The sequence below is a fragment of the Bos indicus genome, chromosome 15 (genome assembly GCF_029378745.1).
Source record: "Bos indicus isolate NIAB-ARS_2022 breed Sahiwal x Tharparkar chromosome 15, NIAB-ARS_B.indTharparkar_mat_pri_1.0, whole genome shotgun sequence".
Classification (NCBI taxonomy): Eukaryota; Metazoa; Chordata; class Mammalia; order Artiodactyla; family Bovidae; genus Bos; species Bos indicus.
In genome coordinates, this window is record NC_091774.1 from 49,139,730 (window position 1) to 49,155,884 (window position 16,155).

At 37.8% G+C, this 16,155-nt stretch overlaps 2 pseudogenes; both read left to right on the forward strand.

Annotated features, from left to right (window-relative positions):
* Window positions 1-443: 443 nt before the first annotated feature.
* Window positions 444-3,844, forward strand: LOC109568909 (olfactory receptor 52A5-like; annotated as a pseudogene).
* An 11,027-nt stretch (window positions 3,845-14,871) lies between these two features.
* Window positions 14,872-15,826, forward strand: LOC109568910 (olfactory receptor 52A5-like; annotated as a pseudogene).
* Window positions 15,827-16,155: the final 329 nt, after the last annotated feature.

Consider the following 16,155-nt stretch of genomic DNA (forward strand, 5'->3'; position numbering starts at 1 on the left):
GAGGGAAAACCACAAAGATTCAGATCACTTACTTTCACATAAAAACAAATTTAATACTTAGAAAGGCCTCATGTCTAAATGTTTACGCCTCTAACCCACTTTTGTAAAAATACTAAGGACAAAGGGACATATTTCCACCAAAATAAGTAATGAGAAGCAAAATCTTATTTTAAAATATTTGAGTAAAAATTAAAAATTTAAATTCTTGTTAAAGTGGCAAAAGCCTTTGAATGTAGTTATTTCTAAGGGCAACTCTGTTACTTTGGTGGGTGGTTGACACTGTGATACACATTGTTTTTTTCCTGTTCGCTGATATCAATCAGCTGACCTGAATCACCATGGGCCCAGCTGGGAAAAGATGCACACAACCAGCTCTCCTAATGCAGGGTGAGCTAGCCTCACATGTAAATATCCTCAATGCTACACTATTTCAAGGACGGATTATGGATAAGATGGGGTCAGAGCCTTTGTCAATGGAAACAGAACAGGACTATGAAACAGGGCCAGACCCAATTACACAGAACAAATCCAGTGTGACTTCAAGAAAAATCACACTGGCCCCCAGGTAAACACAAATAATACAGTCTTGTGAGACTTTTCTTTGTATGAAATAGAGAACGGGAGGTTTCCCCCTTTATCTTCTAGCTACTAAATCTTAAAATCCTTTATCTAAGGCACACTCTTTTGTGCCTTAACTCAACTAAATAAATACCTGCCATGAACAATAGATCCCAATGGGAAGTTACTATAGATATTGCAAATGATCTTAAAATCCTTGAAAATGTATATCAACATTTCATGATAATTCTGAACATAACTGAGGCAATTGGATGAGGGCTGGTTTGGATACAGGAACGACTCGTTTCAACAAATTCACATGGAAGATTCTCAGAAAACAACAGATGATTGAGGGTTCTGAGGTGAAATTTCCCAAGTCATCCCTTTTCATGGGTCCAAAACTTAAAAATGAGTGCTTCTCAGATTGGAATTAAATTACAGAAATATTCCTTTTTTCTCGGTCAGCAGGTCTATACTGAGTAGTCTGTATATCTCAAGATGTTTTTATGTTCCTATATTGGTTTATTATTTTTATAAATAAGTACCATTGACTTGTTTTGTCCTCTCCTGGGGCACTGTCTTCTTTTAGAAAATTTTAAAAGGGGGATCATTTTGGTTCCCAGTTCCAAAGTGAAAGCAAAGTTTAAGAATTTCTTTTTTAGAGACACAAACACTGATAATGAATCTTGTATATTCTGAACCATAAGATGCTTTTCTTTTTTTCACCCTTTTCACAGGTGAACCTAAGAACTCACCAGGAATTTGTGAAACGAATTGTCCAGGTACACCATGTACTATGAAATATTCATCTTTACTAGCTGAAGCAGCAAAAAGTTTCTGACTCTATTACTTCTATGGGTATTACCACAGGTGATAATTGGTAAGTCTTTGGGCTTGAAACTCTGCACTGAGTGTTGGGAAATGGAGAACACAAATACCATGTGATCCAATAAAAAGCCAAGATGATTTTAAAATATCTGTAGAATATTACAGTTCAGTTGAGTGTTCAAACCTAGGAAGACTGAGTCTCCTGATTTCCAGAAGGTTTCTAAATCAGTTAATGACATAATGGGTGTTACATTTTAATGAGGTTGACAACTGGGAGGACCTCTAGAAAATATTCTGGGCAGATAAATGGATGAAAAGCTTATTTGTTAACAGGTTAGCAAATAATACCCATTTAGGCCAGGAAAGATTCACGGGGAAGGAGGCCCTTGAAGTCATTCATGTGACATGCTCATCATGTATCTAAAGTTATGGGAAAGAGAGGATGAACTTCTATGGATTAGCATTTGGCATTTAGTGACAGAAAAATACATTCTCCTATATATTTTACAAATTATTTACATGAACTAAGTCATTGATTCCTTGTAATCACATTAGAATGTATTTCAATCTGTGAGCATTGTTTTAGCAACAAAAAAATGGAGACAATTTGAAGTTAAGTTCTATAACTGGCTGTAGATTGTGCAAAGTAAGTAGTGGCATCCAGGATTTAAACTCTCTTGACTAATTTCAGATCCCATTCAATAAATCATCATGATCCATGGTTGATGGTATTTTTTGGAAGATGGATTCTGGATTTTTATGAAAAATTAAGAAGGAGACATTTTGGTACTCAATGTAAAGACAGCCTATGTGATATTTGGAGTTCTTGCCACGTGGCAAGCTATCTCAGGAAACAGAGTTCTCTATCAGTGGAGGACTTGAGCTCAATGAGGGAATGTCAGAGAATTCATAGAGGGAGAATATTTGTGAGGTGTTTGTAGTTTGGATTTGCTGCTGCTGCTAAGTCGCTTCAGTCATGTCCGACTCTGTGCGACCCCATAGACGGCAGCCCACCAGGCTCCCCCATCCCTGGGATTCTCCAGGCAAGAACACTGGAGTGGGTTGCCATTTCCTTCTCCAATGCATGAAAGTGAAAAGTGAAAGTGAAGTCGCTCAGTCGTGTCCGACTCTTAGCGACCCCAAGGACTGCAGCCTGCCAGGCTCCTCTGTCCATGGGACTCTCCAGGCAAGAATACTGGAGTGAGTTGCCATTTCCTTCTCCAGGGGATCTTCCTGAACCAGGGATCGAACTCAGGTCTCCCACATTGTAGGCAGACTCTTTAAAGACTGAGCTACAAGGGAAGTATAACCCTAATCTTAAGTATGTTCAGCTAAAATAAATGAATTTCTTCTTCTCTTTAATTCATCACTTTTTGACAGGAATTAGAAGATGACACACCATGCTGCTCCTTCTGCTAAGTACCATATCACTTCTTAAATCTACTAAACAAGTCATTATGCTCATATTTCATATCCAATGGCTCAGTCTGAATGCCCTCTGTACTAACACTCATTGGGATTCTTGGCCTGGAGTCAGCGCACTGTTAGATCGGGGTTCATTCTGTGTTATGTACCTTGTGGCTGTGATTGGGAATTTCCTAATTACAGTGATAATCAAATATAAAAACAGACTCTCTCTCTCTCTCTCTCTCTCTCTCTCTCTCTCTCTATATATATATATATATATATATATATTAGCCATGTTGGGAGCCACAGGCATGCACTTAGCACTTTATTCTCCCCAGTGTTAGGCATCTTCTGGTTTCAGTTGACAGAAATTTCTTTTGAAACCTGTCTTCTACAAATGTGGCTTCTTCATTCATTCCAGGGAACTAAATCAGGTGTCTTACTGGTGATGGCCCTAGATCACTATGTGGCCATCTGTAACTTCTTGAGACATGCCAATGTCTTCTCCCAACAATCCTTGACTCACATTAGAGTTGGGGTGACACTCAGGGCTACTATTCTTATACCACTATGCACAGAGCTTATCAAATATTGATAAATTCTACTGAACAGCATTCATCTCCCATGCTTATTGTGAGCACATGGCCATTGTGAAGCTGGTTACAGAAGATGTAAGGATCAACAAGATACATGGTCTATTTGTTGCCTTCTGTGTCTTAGGATTTTACATAATCTTTATGTTGTTTTTTACTCAAATCTTTATTACTATCTTTCAATTTTTCCTGAAGTAGGCAAGATTCAAAGCCTTTAATATATTCATCACCCACGTTTGTGTCTTCCTACAGCTCTATCTCCTTGCCTTTTCTTTCTTCACACACAGGTTTGGTTTTTACATACTGCCATATGTTCATATCCTTTTATCTAAGCTTTACCTGTAGTTCCACCTTTTATCAACCCAATCATCTATGGAGTGAAGAACAAACAAATCTGTGACTATGTATTAACAATATTTGTATACCCCAAATATCTTGGTCACAGTGGATCTTTCTAAAGAGAATTTAGGTTAGTTCTAAGTAGAAATTTCAATATGATAAAAGATAGATATTGTACAAACTTCTATGTTCAAAAAATACTTTAAATCCCAGATGGTCATATTGAAGGGGATATTTTCAAATCATAAAATACTTAAAACATTAGCTTACTATTATTAGAAGAAGTAAAATTCATTTAGGTTCGTATTTTAAGTGGTTGCCATTATTCTTCTGATTTTAGACTGGGCTTCTCTTGTGGCTCAGCTGGTAAAGAATCTGCCGCCAATGCAGGAGACCTGGGTTCAATCCCTGGGTTGGTAAGATTCCCTGGAAAAGGGAAAGGCTACCCACTCCAGTATTCTGCCCTGGAGAATTCCATGGACTATATAGTCCATGGGGTCACAAAGAGTTGGACATGACTGAGTGACTTTCACTTTCTCTTGGGGCTTCCCTCCTAACTCAGTTGGTAAAGAATCTGCCTGCAATGCAGGAGACCCTATTTAGATTCCTGGGTCGGGAAGATCCTCTGGAGAAGGGATAGGTTCAGTTCAGTTCAGTCGCTCAGTCATGTCCGACTCTTTGCTACCCCATGAATTGCAGCACGCCAGGCCTCCCTGTCCATCACCAACTCCCAGAGTTCACTCAAACTCATGTCCATCGAGTTGGTGATGCCATCCAGCCATCTCATCCTCTGTCTTCCCCTTCTACTCCTGCCCCCAATCCCTCCCAGCATCAGAGTCTTTTCTAATGAGTCAACTCTTCGCATGAGGTGGCCAAAGTTTTGGAGTTTCAGCTTTAGCATCAGTCCTTCCAATGAACACCCAGGACTGATCTCCTTTAGAATGGACTGATTGTATCTCCTTGCAGTCCAAGGGACTCTCAAGAGTCTTCTCCAACGCTACTGTTCAAAAGTTCATCAGTTCTTCAGCGCTCAGCTTTCTTCACAGTCCAACTCTCACATCCATACATGACTACTGGAAAAACCATAGCCTTGACTAAATGGATCTCTGTTGGCAATGTGATGCCTCTGCTTTTTAATGTGCTATATAGGTTGGTCATAACTTTCCTTCCAAGGAGTAAGCATTTTTTAATTTCATGGCTGCAATCACCATCTGTAGTGATTTTGGAGCCCCCCCAAAATAAAGTCTGACACTGTTTCCACTGTTTCCCCATCTATTTCCCATGAAGTGATGGGACCAGATGCCATGATCTTCACTTTCTGAATGTTGAGCTTTAAGCCAACTTTTTCACTCTCCTCTTTCACTTTCATCAACAGGCTTTTTAGTTCCTCTTCACTTTCTACCATAAGGGTAGTGTCATTTGCATATCTGAGGTTATTGATATATCTCCCAGGAATCTTGATTCCAGCTTGTGCTTCTTCCAGCCCAGCGTTTCTCATAATGTACTCTTCATATAAGTTAAATAAGCAAGGTTGTCACCTTACAGCCTTGAGATATTCCTTTCCTGATTTGGAACCAGTCTGTTGTTCCATGTCCAGTTCTAACTGTTGCTTCCTGACCTGCATATAGGTTTCTCAAGAGGCAGGTCAGGTGGTCTGGTATTCCCATCTCTTTAAGAATCTTCCCCAGTTTATTGTGGTCCACACAGTCAAAGGCTTTGGCATAGTCATTAAAGAAGAAATAGATGTATTTCTGGAACTCTCTTGCTTTCTTGATGATCCAGTGGATGTTGGCAATTTGATCTCTGGTTCCTCTGCCTTTTCTAAAACCAGCTTGAGCATCTCGAAGTTCATGGTTCACGTATTGCTGAAGCTTGGTTTGGAGAATTTTGAGCATTGTTTTACTAGCGTGTGGGATGAGTGCAATTGTGCTGTAGTTTGAGCATTCTTTGGCATTGCCTTTCTTTGGGATTACCCACTCCAATATTCTTGGGCTTCCATTATGGGTCAGCTGGTAAAGAATCCACCTGCCATGCAGGAGACCTGGCTTTGATCTCTGGGTTGGTAAGATCCCCTGGAGAAGGGAAATGTTACCCACTCTAGTATTCTAGCTTAGAGAATTCCATCCGACACCACCAAGCGACTTTAACTTCTACTTTAAAACATAGAACATTCTCTCTAACAACACTTAAACCTGCATAGATAAGGAATGACAAAAAACAGCAGTTGATTCAAGATAAATTCTGAAGACCATGCCACACTTTAATATTAGGTGGGCCAAAAGAATCATTAGGTTTTTCATCAGATTGTATGAAAAAATCCGAATGAACTTTTTAGCCAACCCAATATTTCCACATGTTAACCCAACACATAGCTGTAATTCTGGCCATATCTCATTTTCTAAAATCTACTTGTAAATCTATATTTAAAAAAATTTTAATCACATCTATTTATAGATATGTCTCTTTATAGATGTCTGCTTTTTATAAAATACTGATACACATTAAAATAATATAAAATCAATAATACCAATATCAGCAACATAAAAACTGTAAAATATTAAATAGAGTCTATAAACATTGAATATTTTGGATAAAAAAGATAGCAAAAAATTGATTAAAATTAATTAGGTCTATTCACAATTGTTGCTGTTGTTCAGTCCCTCAGTCATGTCTAACTCTTTGTGATCCCCTGGACTGCAGCACGCCAGACTTCCCTGTCCATCAGCAATTCCTGGAGTTTGCTCATGTCCATCAAGTTGGTGATCCCATCAAAACATCTCATCCTCTGTCATCCCTTTCTCCTCTTGTCTTTAGTCTTTACCAGCAAAAGGCTCTTTTCTAATGAGTCAGTTCTTCACATCAGAGGGCCAAAGTATTAGAGGTTCAGTTTCTGCATCAGTTCTTCCAATGAATATTCAGGATTGATTTCTTCTAAAATTGACTGGCTTGATCTCCTTGCAGTCCAAGGGACTCTCAAGAGTCTTCTCCAACACCACAGTTCAAAAGCATCAATTCTTCAGTGCTTAGTCTTCTTTATGATCCAACTCTCACATCGATACACGACAAATGGAAAAACCATAGCTTTGACTATATGGATCTTTGCACAGTCATGTTTCTGTTTTGTAATACATTGTGTAGTTTGTCATATCTTATCCTCCAAAGAGGAAGTATCTTTTAATTTCATGGCTGCAGTCACCATCAGCAGTGATTTTGGAGTCCAAGAAAATAAAATATAAAACTGTTTCCAATGTTTCCCTATCATTTGCCATGAAATGATGGGACCAGGTGCCATGATCTTCATTTTTTGAATGTTGTTTTAAGCCAATATTTTCACTCTCCTTTTTCAGTTTCATCAAGAGGCTCTTTAGTTCCTCTTTGCTTTCTGCCATATAGGTGGTGTCATCTGCATATCTGAGATTATTGATATTTCTCCAGGCAATCTTAATTCTGGCTTGTGCTTCATCCAGCCTGGCATTGCACATGATGTACTCTGCATATAAGTTAAATGATCAGGGTAACACCATACAGCCTTGATGTATTCCTTTCCCTATTGGAACAAGTCCATTGTTCCATGTCTGATTCTAATAGTTGCTTCTTGACCTGCATACAGATTTCTCAGAAGGCAGGTCAGGTGGTCTGGTATTCCTGTATCCTTAAGAATTTTGTACCGTTTGTTGTGATCCACACAGTCAATGGCTTTAACATAGTCAATGAAGCAGAAGTAGGTGTTTTTCTGGAATTTTCTTGCTTTTGCTATGATCCAGTGGATATTGGCAAGTTGATCTCTGGTTCCTCTGCCTTTTCTAAATCTAGCTTGAACATCTGGAAATTCTTGGTTCATGTTCTGTTGAAGCCTAGCTTAGAGAACTTTGAGAATTGCTTTGCTAGCATGTGAAATGAGTGCAATTGTGTTTGAACATTCTTTGGCTTTGCCTTTCTTTGGGATTGGAATGAAAACTGATCTTTTCCAGTCCCATGGTCACTGCTGAGTTTTCCAAATTTGCTGGCATATTGAGTGCAGCACTTTAACTGCATCATCTTTTAAGATTTGAATCCTAGCTCAACTGGAATTCCACCACCTCCACTAGCTTTGTTTGTAGTGATCCTTTCTAAAGCCCACTTGACTTCACACTCTAGGATATCTGACTGTAGGTGAGTCATGGTTTTCTGGGTCATTATCTCATTTATATAGTTCTTCTGTGTATTCCTGCCACGTCTTCTTAAAGTCTTCTTCTTCTGTTAGGTCCATATCATTTCTGTCCTTTATTGTGCTCATCTTTGCATGGAATGTTTGCTGGCTATCTCTAATTTTCTTGAAGAGATTTCTAGTCTTTCCCATTCTATTGTTTTCCTCTATTTCTTTGCATTGATCACTTAAGAAGGCTTTCTGATCCCTCTTTGGTATTGTTTGGAACTCTGAATTCAGATAGCTTTATCTTTCCTTTTCTCCTTTGCCTTTGGCTTCTCTTCTTTTCTCAGCTATTAGTAAGTCCTCCTCAGAGAGCCATTTGCCTTGCAGTTCTTTTTCTTGGAGATGGTTTTGATCACTGCCTCCCATACAATGTTATGAACCTCCGTCTATAGGTCTTCAGACACTCTGTCTATGAGACCTAAATTCTTGAATTGCTTTCGCACTTCCACTCTATAATCATAAGGAATTTTATTTTGGTCATACCTGAATGGCCTACTGTTTTTTCCCTACTTTCTTCAATTTAAGTCTGAATTTTACAATTAGGAGTTCATGATCTGAGCTGCACTGAGCTCCCAGTCTTGTTTTGCTAACTGTATAGATTAAGAACAAAAACAGCATTCATAGTTAATTAGAACACACCTCCAGAGGAATATATTTTAATACTCTTACCCAGTTTGAATTTTACCTATATTTGAATGTTTACTACAGAACTGAAAATATCAACAAATAAATTCTACTGCATTTAAAAATCAGCTACTGCAAGTGTCTATAGGAAAGTAACTGTGTCTAATTTACACTTGTATTAATGATACATGGGCTTCCCTGGTGGCTCAGCTGGTGAAGAATCTGTCTGCAATGCAGGAGACCAAGATTCCTTCCCTGGGTTGGAAAGATCTGCTAGAGAAGGGAATTGCTCACTCTGGTATTCTTGCCTGGAGAATTTCAGGCAAGATAGAGGAGATTAACAGGTTGTAGTCCATGGGGTCATAAAGAATTAGAAATGACTGAGTGACTAACACTGATAATACATAGGATAATTCCTGAGACTTTCTAGAACTTCAGTAAAAATGGTATTGTATAATGACAAATTTAAATATTTCTCTGGTGTTTATCAATGGTATTCAAGAGCAACTAACCTGGAGGCTTTAAAGCAGCATGTAGCACCATATTACAGAGAATCAGTGTACTAGAGACTTTATTCCAATATTATTAATGTAAACAATGATGGTTGGCTTCCCTGATGGCACTAGTGGTAAAGAATCCACCTGCCAATGCAAGAGACTTAGAGCTGAGGGTTCAGTCCTTGGGTAGGGAAGATTCCTTGGAGAAGGGCATGACAACCTGCTCCAGTATTCTTGCCTGAAGAATCCCATGGACAGAGAAGTCCTGTGGGCTACAGTCCATGGGGTTGCAAAGAGTCAGACAAGACGGAAGCAATTTAGCACGGTACAACATGGCAGACGATGATGGTGCTTGAATGAATTAGTATACCATCTTAAAATAAAGTATGGCCTTCAGTCAAAGATGTCATGTGATAAACTGACTACTAAAACAAAGACCAGATTTTTTTAATTTAATTTATTTTAATTGGAGGCTAATTACTTTACAATATTGTAGTGGTTTTTGCCTTCAGATGTTTTTTTCAGTCTGTGCTATTCCTCTGCCCACACAACTTCATATTCTCAGAATTTTGTCCCTGTAGAGATCTGGTTTAAACTTTCTTCAATCAACCTTTAAGACTGAGAACTAAGAGTTTTTAAGAAAAACTTAGTACACAGGGAGAGATATCTGGTCTCTAATTTTAGACTGATGTTTAATTCTCAAAAGAAATAATCCAAAAAAAAGTCCACTTTAATAAAAGGAAGAGAGCATATTATTAAAGATGTGTAGGTAGAATAAAATTTGGAATGACTTCTTATTAATTAACACATAAATGGAAATGAACCATAATGTATTTGGGTTTAATAAAATTTTGTAACATGAACTATATGAAGCAAGACATGAAAATATACCATGTAAGAAGGAATAAAAAATGTATTAATGGATAATCAGACATACATAACAGATACATGACTAAATAAAAGCAAAAACTGACTATATGTTTTCTACTGTATTGTCATAGGATTTAAGATTTAAGAACACACATGAGCTGAAAGTGAAGGCATAGAGGAAGAAATTTCATGCCAGTGGTAAACAAAAGGAGGCAAGAGTGGGCATAATTTTATTAGTCAAAACAGGCTTTTAATTAAAACTATCACTGAGAATTCCCTGGTGGTACAATGGTTAGGACTCTGCACTTTCACTACCATGGACCTGGGTTTGATTCTGGTAGGGGAATGAAGATTCTGAAAACCTTGCAGGAAGACCAAAAAAAAAAAAAAAAAAGTCACAAAAAGCAAGTTAGTTAGTGTTAGTTGCTCAGCTGTATCCGAGTCTCTGAAACCCTTCAGGCTCCTCTGTCCATGGGAATTCTCCAGGCAAGAATACTGGAGTGGGTTGCAATTCCCTTCTCCAGGGGCTCTTCCCAATCCAAGGTTTGAATCTGGGCCTCCTACATTGCAGGCAGATTCTTTACCGCCTGAGCCACCAGGGAAGCAAAACATCACATAATATTAGAAGACTGAATTCATCTTGAAAATGCATTACATGTACTAGACAACCCAAATATATGAAGCAAACTAAAGGGAGACTTAGACAGCACTACAAATATAGTAGGAGACTTTGATACCCCATTTTAAGTAGTGGATGGGACTTGCAATTCATATCAGAATTTGCCTCATTGAAAGGAAATGTCACAGAATACTTACTTAAGTAGAATCCATTGGGGTAGAACATGTTTATATTTAAATAGACTTTTAGACTTATTTGCCAATGAGGGCAACAGAAATGGAACTCAGCCTAAAAAAAAATGCTGTGTATAATCTCTGTACTTAGCCTGTGGAAAAAAGGAAAAGGAAGAATAAGGAGGTATAAGCAAGTTTTAGTAAAGACTTCAGGGATATTACATGTAGATAACCCAAGCGGGTATAATTAAAAACTCCTGGACCTCTTGTAGTTTAGCTAGTGGCTAATAAGTCCCTTATTTCATGTTCATAACTCCTCCTTCTCCACAAATCCATTCAGTTCAGTTCAGTTCAGTCACTCAGTCATGTCCGACTCTTTGCGACCCCATGAATTGCAGCACGCCAGGCCTCCCTGTCCATCACCAACTCCGGAGTTCACTCAAACTCATGTCCATCGAGTTGGTGATGCCATCCAGCCATCTCATCCTCTGTCTTCCCCTTCTCCTGCTGCCCCCAATCCCTCCCAGCCTCAGGGTCTTTTCTAATGAGTCAAGTCTTTGCATGAGGTGGCCAAAGTACTGGAGTTTCAGCTTTAGTATCAGTCTTTCCACTGAACACCCAGGACTGATCTCCTTTAGAATGGACTGATTGGATCTCCTTGCAGTCCAAGGGACTCTCAAGAGTCTTTTCCAACGATACAGTTCAAAAGCATCAATTCTTCGGCGCTTAGCTTTTTTCACAGTCCAACTCTCACATCCATACATGACCACTGGAAAAACCATAGCCTTGACTAGACGGACCTTTGTTGGCAAAGTAATGTCTCTGCTTTTTAATATGCTATCTAGATTGTTCATAAGTTTCCTTCCAAGGAGTAAGCGTCTTTTAATTTCATGGCTGCAATCACCATCTGCAGTGATTTTGGAGACCCCCCAAAATAAAGTCTGACACTGTTTCCACTGTTTCCCCATCTATTTCCCATGAAGTGATGGGACCAGATGCCATGATCTTCGTTTTCTGAATGTTGAGCTGTAAGCCAACTTTTTCACTCTCCACTTTCACTTTCATCAAGAGGCTCTTTAGTTCCTCTTCACTTTCTGCCATAAGGGTGGTATCATCTGCATATCTGAGGTTATTGATATTTCTCCTGGCAATCTTGATTCCAGATTGTGCTTCTTCCAGCCCAGCATTTCTCATGATGTACTCTTAGGAAACATTAAAATTGGTGACTAAAGTCTTTCTTCATTATCATGGGGGTTATGACCACTGTAAACCAAGAAATTAGCCTCAATTTGCCCAAGTTACCCACATATTCATTTTCACATATTCAGTAGTTATCAAGAATGAGTCCTCCTGTCCCTATTATTTCTGCTGCTGATCTTCTTAAATCCTAGAGATTCCTCCTTCTGTACTAATATATATTTCAGAATTGCAACTATTTTGAGAATACAACCATTTTTAACATTTCAGGTGAATAAATATAGGCAAACCAAGAAACTTTGACCCAGGCTTGCCAAAAATATGTGCATTTGAATGATCTTTTCTTGCTCTTATTTTACATTTTTTTGAAATGTCATCCAGTCTTATACAGAAGAAATAACATGAATAAATATGTAAGTATATTATTCTCATTGATGACAAGCGTATCTTTTTCTCTATTTTCTTTCATGGGGAGCCTATATTAAATTATGCATCAGAGTCTGAGAACCTACTGGTCCAAACTGATTGTATCTGATTTAAAGACAAACTCTTGCCTAGAAAATTCCATGGATGGAGGAGCCTGGTGGGCTACAGTCCATGGGGTCACGAAGAGTCAGACATGACCGAGCTGACTTCACGACAAAGAATTAACAGTCTTGAACAGTAGCTAAAGGATGCTCTGTGGAGGGATTCATCAAACTCTGATTAAAATACAATTTACAAGCAAAATAAACAAGTCTAACTGGTTTGATGTTAGAGAACCCCCCAAATACTTTAAAAGTTTAGGTTCTTGTCATCAGGCTAAGTAGAACTGGAGTCATAAGTAACACTAGTGTTTCAGGGTTTATGCTGCACATGAGGTAATGTGGTTTCCACAGCCTATGAATTCAAAAAAGGAAGCTATTTGTCAACTGGCTATCTTACTGCATTTTTAAAAGGCAGAAGGGCTGTTTTGCCACCTTAGATTTTGAAATTATTTGATTTAAAATAATACCTTTACGTTTTATATTCTTCCCTTTTCAATATCTTCCACAATCATCATTTCTGCTTAGGACACAATTTTTCAGTGAAAACTATTGATTTACAATTTCACCATATGTCTCATTTATGTATTTTGTACTAAGTCTTTCTTTTTTGGAGTGCCCTTCTTCATCTCCTTTATCTGGCTACTACTTACTGAAAAATGATTCGCCTTAATAGCCAGATTTATTCTGCCCATTTTGATTAAAGGTACATAAATATTCATTCTTATTCAGTTAAAGGCTATTTTCCCCAATGTAAGAGTCTAGAATAATGGTTAGCAACCAGGAGTGATATGCCCCACCTTCCATATCTAGGGGACACTTGGCAATGTATGATATATATTTGGTCATTATGACAAGAGAAAGCAATCAACATCTTGTGGGTAGGAGCTAGGGATACTGCTTAAACTTCCACAAAACAGAAAATCCACAACACAAAAATCTATCTGACTTAAAATGCCAATTTTGCTGTGACAGAGACTTAGCTCAAGAAAAATATCAATTAGATAAGGTAAAGAAGATAAAGACTCTGATGCTGGGAGGGATTGGGGGCAGGAGGAGAAGGGGATGACAGAGGATGAAATGGCTGGATGGCATCACTGACTCGATGAACATGAGTCTGAGTGAACTCCGGGAGTTGGTGATGGACAGGGAGGCCTGGCGTGCTGTGATTCATGGGGTCGCAAAGAGTCGGACATGACCGAGCGACTGAACTGAACTGAACTGAAGGAAGATAAAATATTTTAAAATTCTTAAAGATCTCATATATTCATATATAACATGCAATATATATATATTTATGTGTGTGTGTATATATATATATATATGTGTGTGTGTGTGTGTATATAAATAAATGGTATATGCTAAATTTGAATCCCAGTCTCTAAGCAGCAGATAGAAGGTTAAAGAGCCGTAGTTAGACTGGAAACAATAGTTGCATATTTCATCTTGTTTATCTTCTTTATCATTTATTCATTCATGGGTACTAAGGTTGTTTCCACCTCTTGACTATTGAAAGTAATACTACAATAAACATAGATGAGCTGGGTCTGCATATGTCTCTTCACTATCATATTTTTACTTCCTTTGGACATACAAACAAATGTGGAAATATTGGATCATACAGTAGACCCTTTTCTGAATTTTTTATGAACTTCAAAATTGTTTTCTATAGGTTGAAAAATTTATGTTCCCACTAACAGTGAGCAAATGTTCCCTATCCTCCATATCTTCATCAACACTTGTTCTCTGTTGTCTATTGATGGAAGATCTGTAGCAAAGTGATATCTCATGGTAATTTTGATTTGCATTTCCTGGATAATTAATTTGTCTAGCTATCAGGAAGAAGAAACTCCTGACATTTGTTACAATAATAATAGACATTAGAGATATTATGTTAAGTCAGATAAGTCAGACAAAGAGAGACAAATACTACATCATAAGATTTATATGCAAAGTCTTTAAACAAATGAACTCAAAGAGTAAAATGGTGGTTACCTGGGAATGAGTGCTCAGAGAACAGTGGGCATATTGTTTCAGGTTACAAACATGCAGATAAATAAGTAGATAAATAACACCTGAAGATCTAATGCATGGTATAGTTTTATAGACATTATTATAAACATCAAACATGCTAAGAATCTATTTCTTATTTATTATCACCATAAAAAAGAAAATATAATTATATGACATGGTAGAGATGCTACCTACACTACAGTGGAAATCATATTCCAATATATGAGTGTATCAAGTCACTGTATCATGCACATTAAACTTACAAAATGTTATCTGTCAGGTATATTTCAATAATAGAAAAACAATAAAGTGGTATCACCCAAATCTAAAGTATATTTAGCTAAAATAAATGAATTTCTTCTTTGACTTATAAACTCTTGACAGGAATCAGAAGATGACACAACATACCACTCCTTGATTCTACTAATCAAATCAACATGCTCATATCCAATGGCTCAGTCTTCATGCCTTCTATATTAACACTCATCAGGATTCCTGGTTTGGAGTCAGTGCAGTGTTGGATTGGGATTTCATTGCGTCTCATGTACCTTGTAGCTGTGATTGGGAATTCCCTAATCATAATGATAATCAAACATAAAAACAGCCTGTGTAAACCTATGTACATATTTTTGGCCATGTTGGGGGCCACAGACATTGCACTTAGCACCTGTATTCTCCCCAAAATATTAGGCATCTTTTGGCTTCATTTGACAGAGATTTCTTTTGAAGCATATCTTCTGCAAATGTGGCTTATTCACTCCTTTCAGGGTGTTGAATCAGGTGTCTTGCTGGCGATGGCCCTAGATCACTATGTCGCCATCTGTAACCACTTGAGACATGTCCCTGTCTTCTCAGGACAACTTTTGACTCACATTGGAGTTGGGGTGACACTCAGGGCGGCCTTACTTGTAGCACCATGGCTGGTACTTAGTAAATGTCATCTTAAATTCTACGAAACCACGGTCATCTCCACACTTATGGTGAACACATGGCCATTATGAAGCTGCCTACTGAAGATATATGGATCAACAAGATATATGGTCTATTTGTTGCCTTCTCTATCTTAGGATTTGACATAATTTTTATTATTCTGTCCTATGTTCAAATCTTTATCACTGTCTTTCAACTGCCCCAGAAGGAGGTGATATTCAAAGCCTTTAATGCATGCATTGCCCACATTTCTGTCTTCCTACAGTTCTGATCCTTGGCTTCTTCTCTTTCTTCACACATAGGTTTGGTTCTCATAAACCACCATACATTCATATCCTTTTATCTAACCTTTACCTGTTAGTTCCACCTTTTCTCAACCCAATCATCTATAGAGTGAAGACCAAACACATCTGTGACCATGTACTAACAATATTTGTATCCGCCAAACATCTTGATCACTAGTGGATCCTTCTAAAGAGAATTTGTGTTAGTTTAAATAGCAACATTCATGTGCTAAAAGCCAAATATAAAATTTCTACACTTGAAAAAATATGTTAATTCTCAGATGCTTATAATTGAGATATTTAACAAATCATCAAATACTTATGAAATTTGGTTTATTATTCTTACAAAGAATAAAATTCTCTTGAATTGTGATTTCAAATTGTTTCATTTATTCTTCTGTTCTTGGCCTGTCCCTTGAAATCTAGAGCTTTTCTCTAGACCTACATAAATAAGTAAATTGCAGAAGACACTTATTCTAGGTAACTCCCAAGGACCATGTCACAATT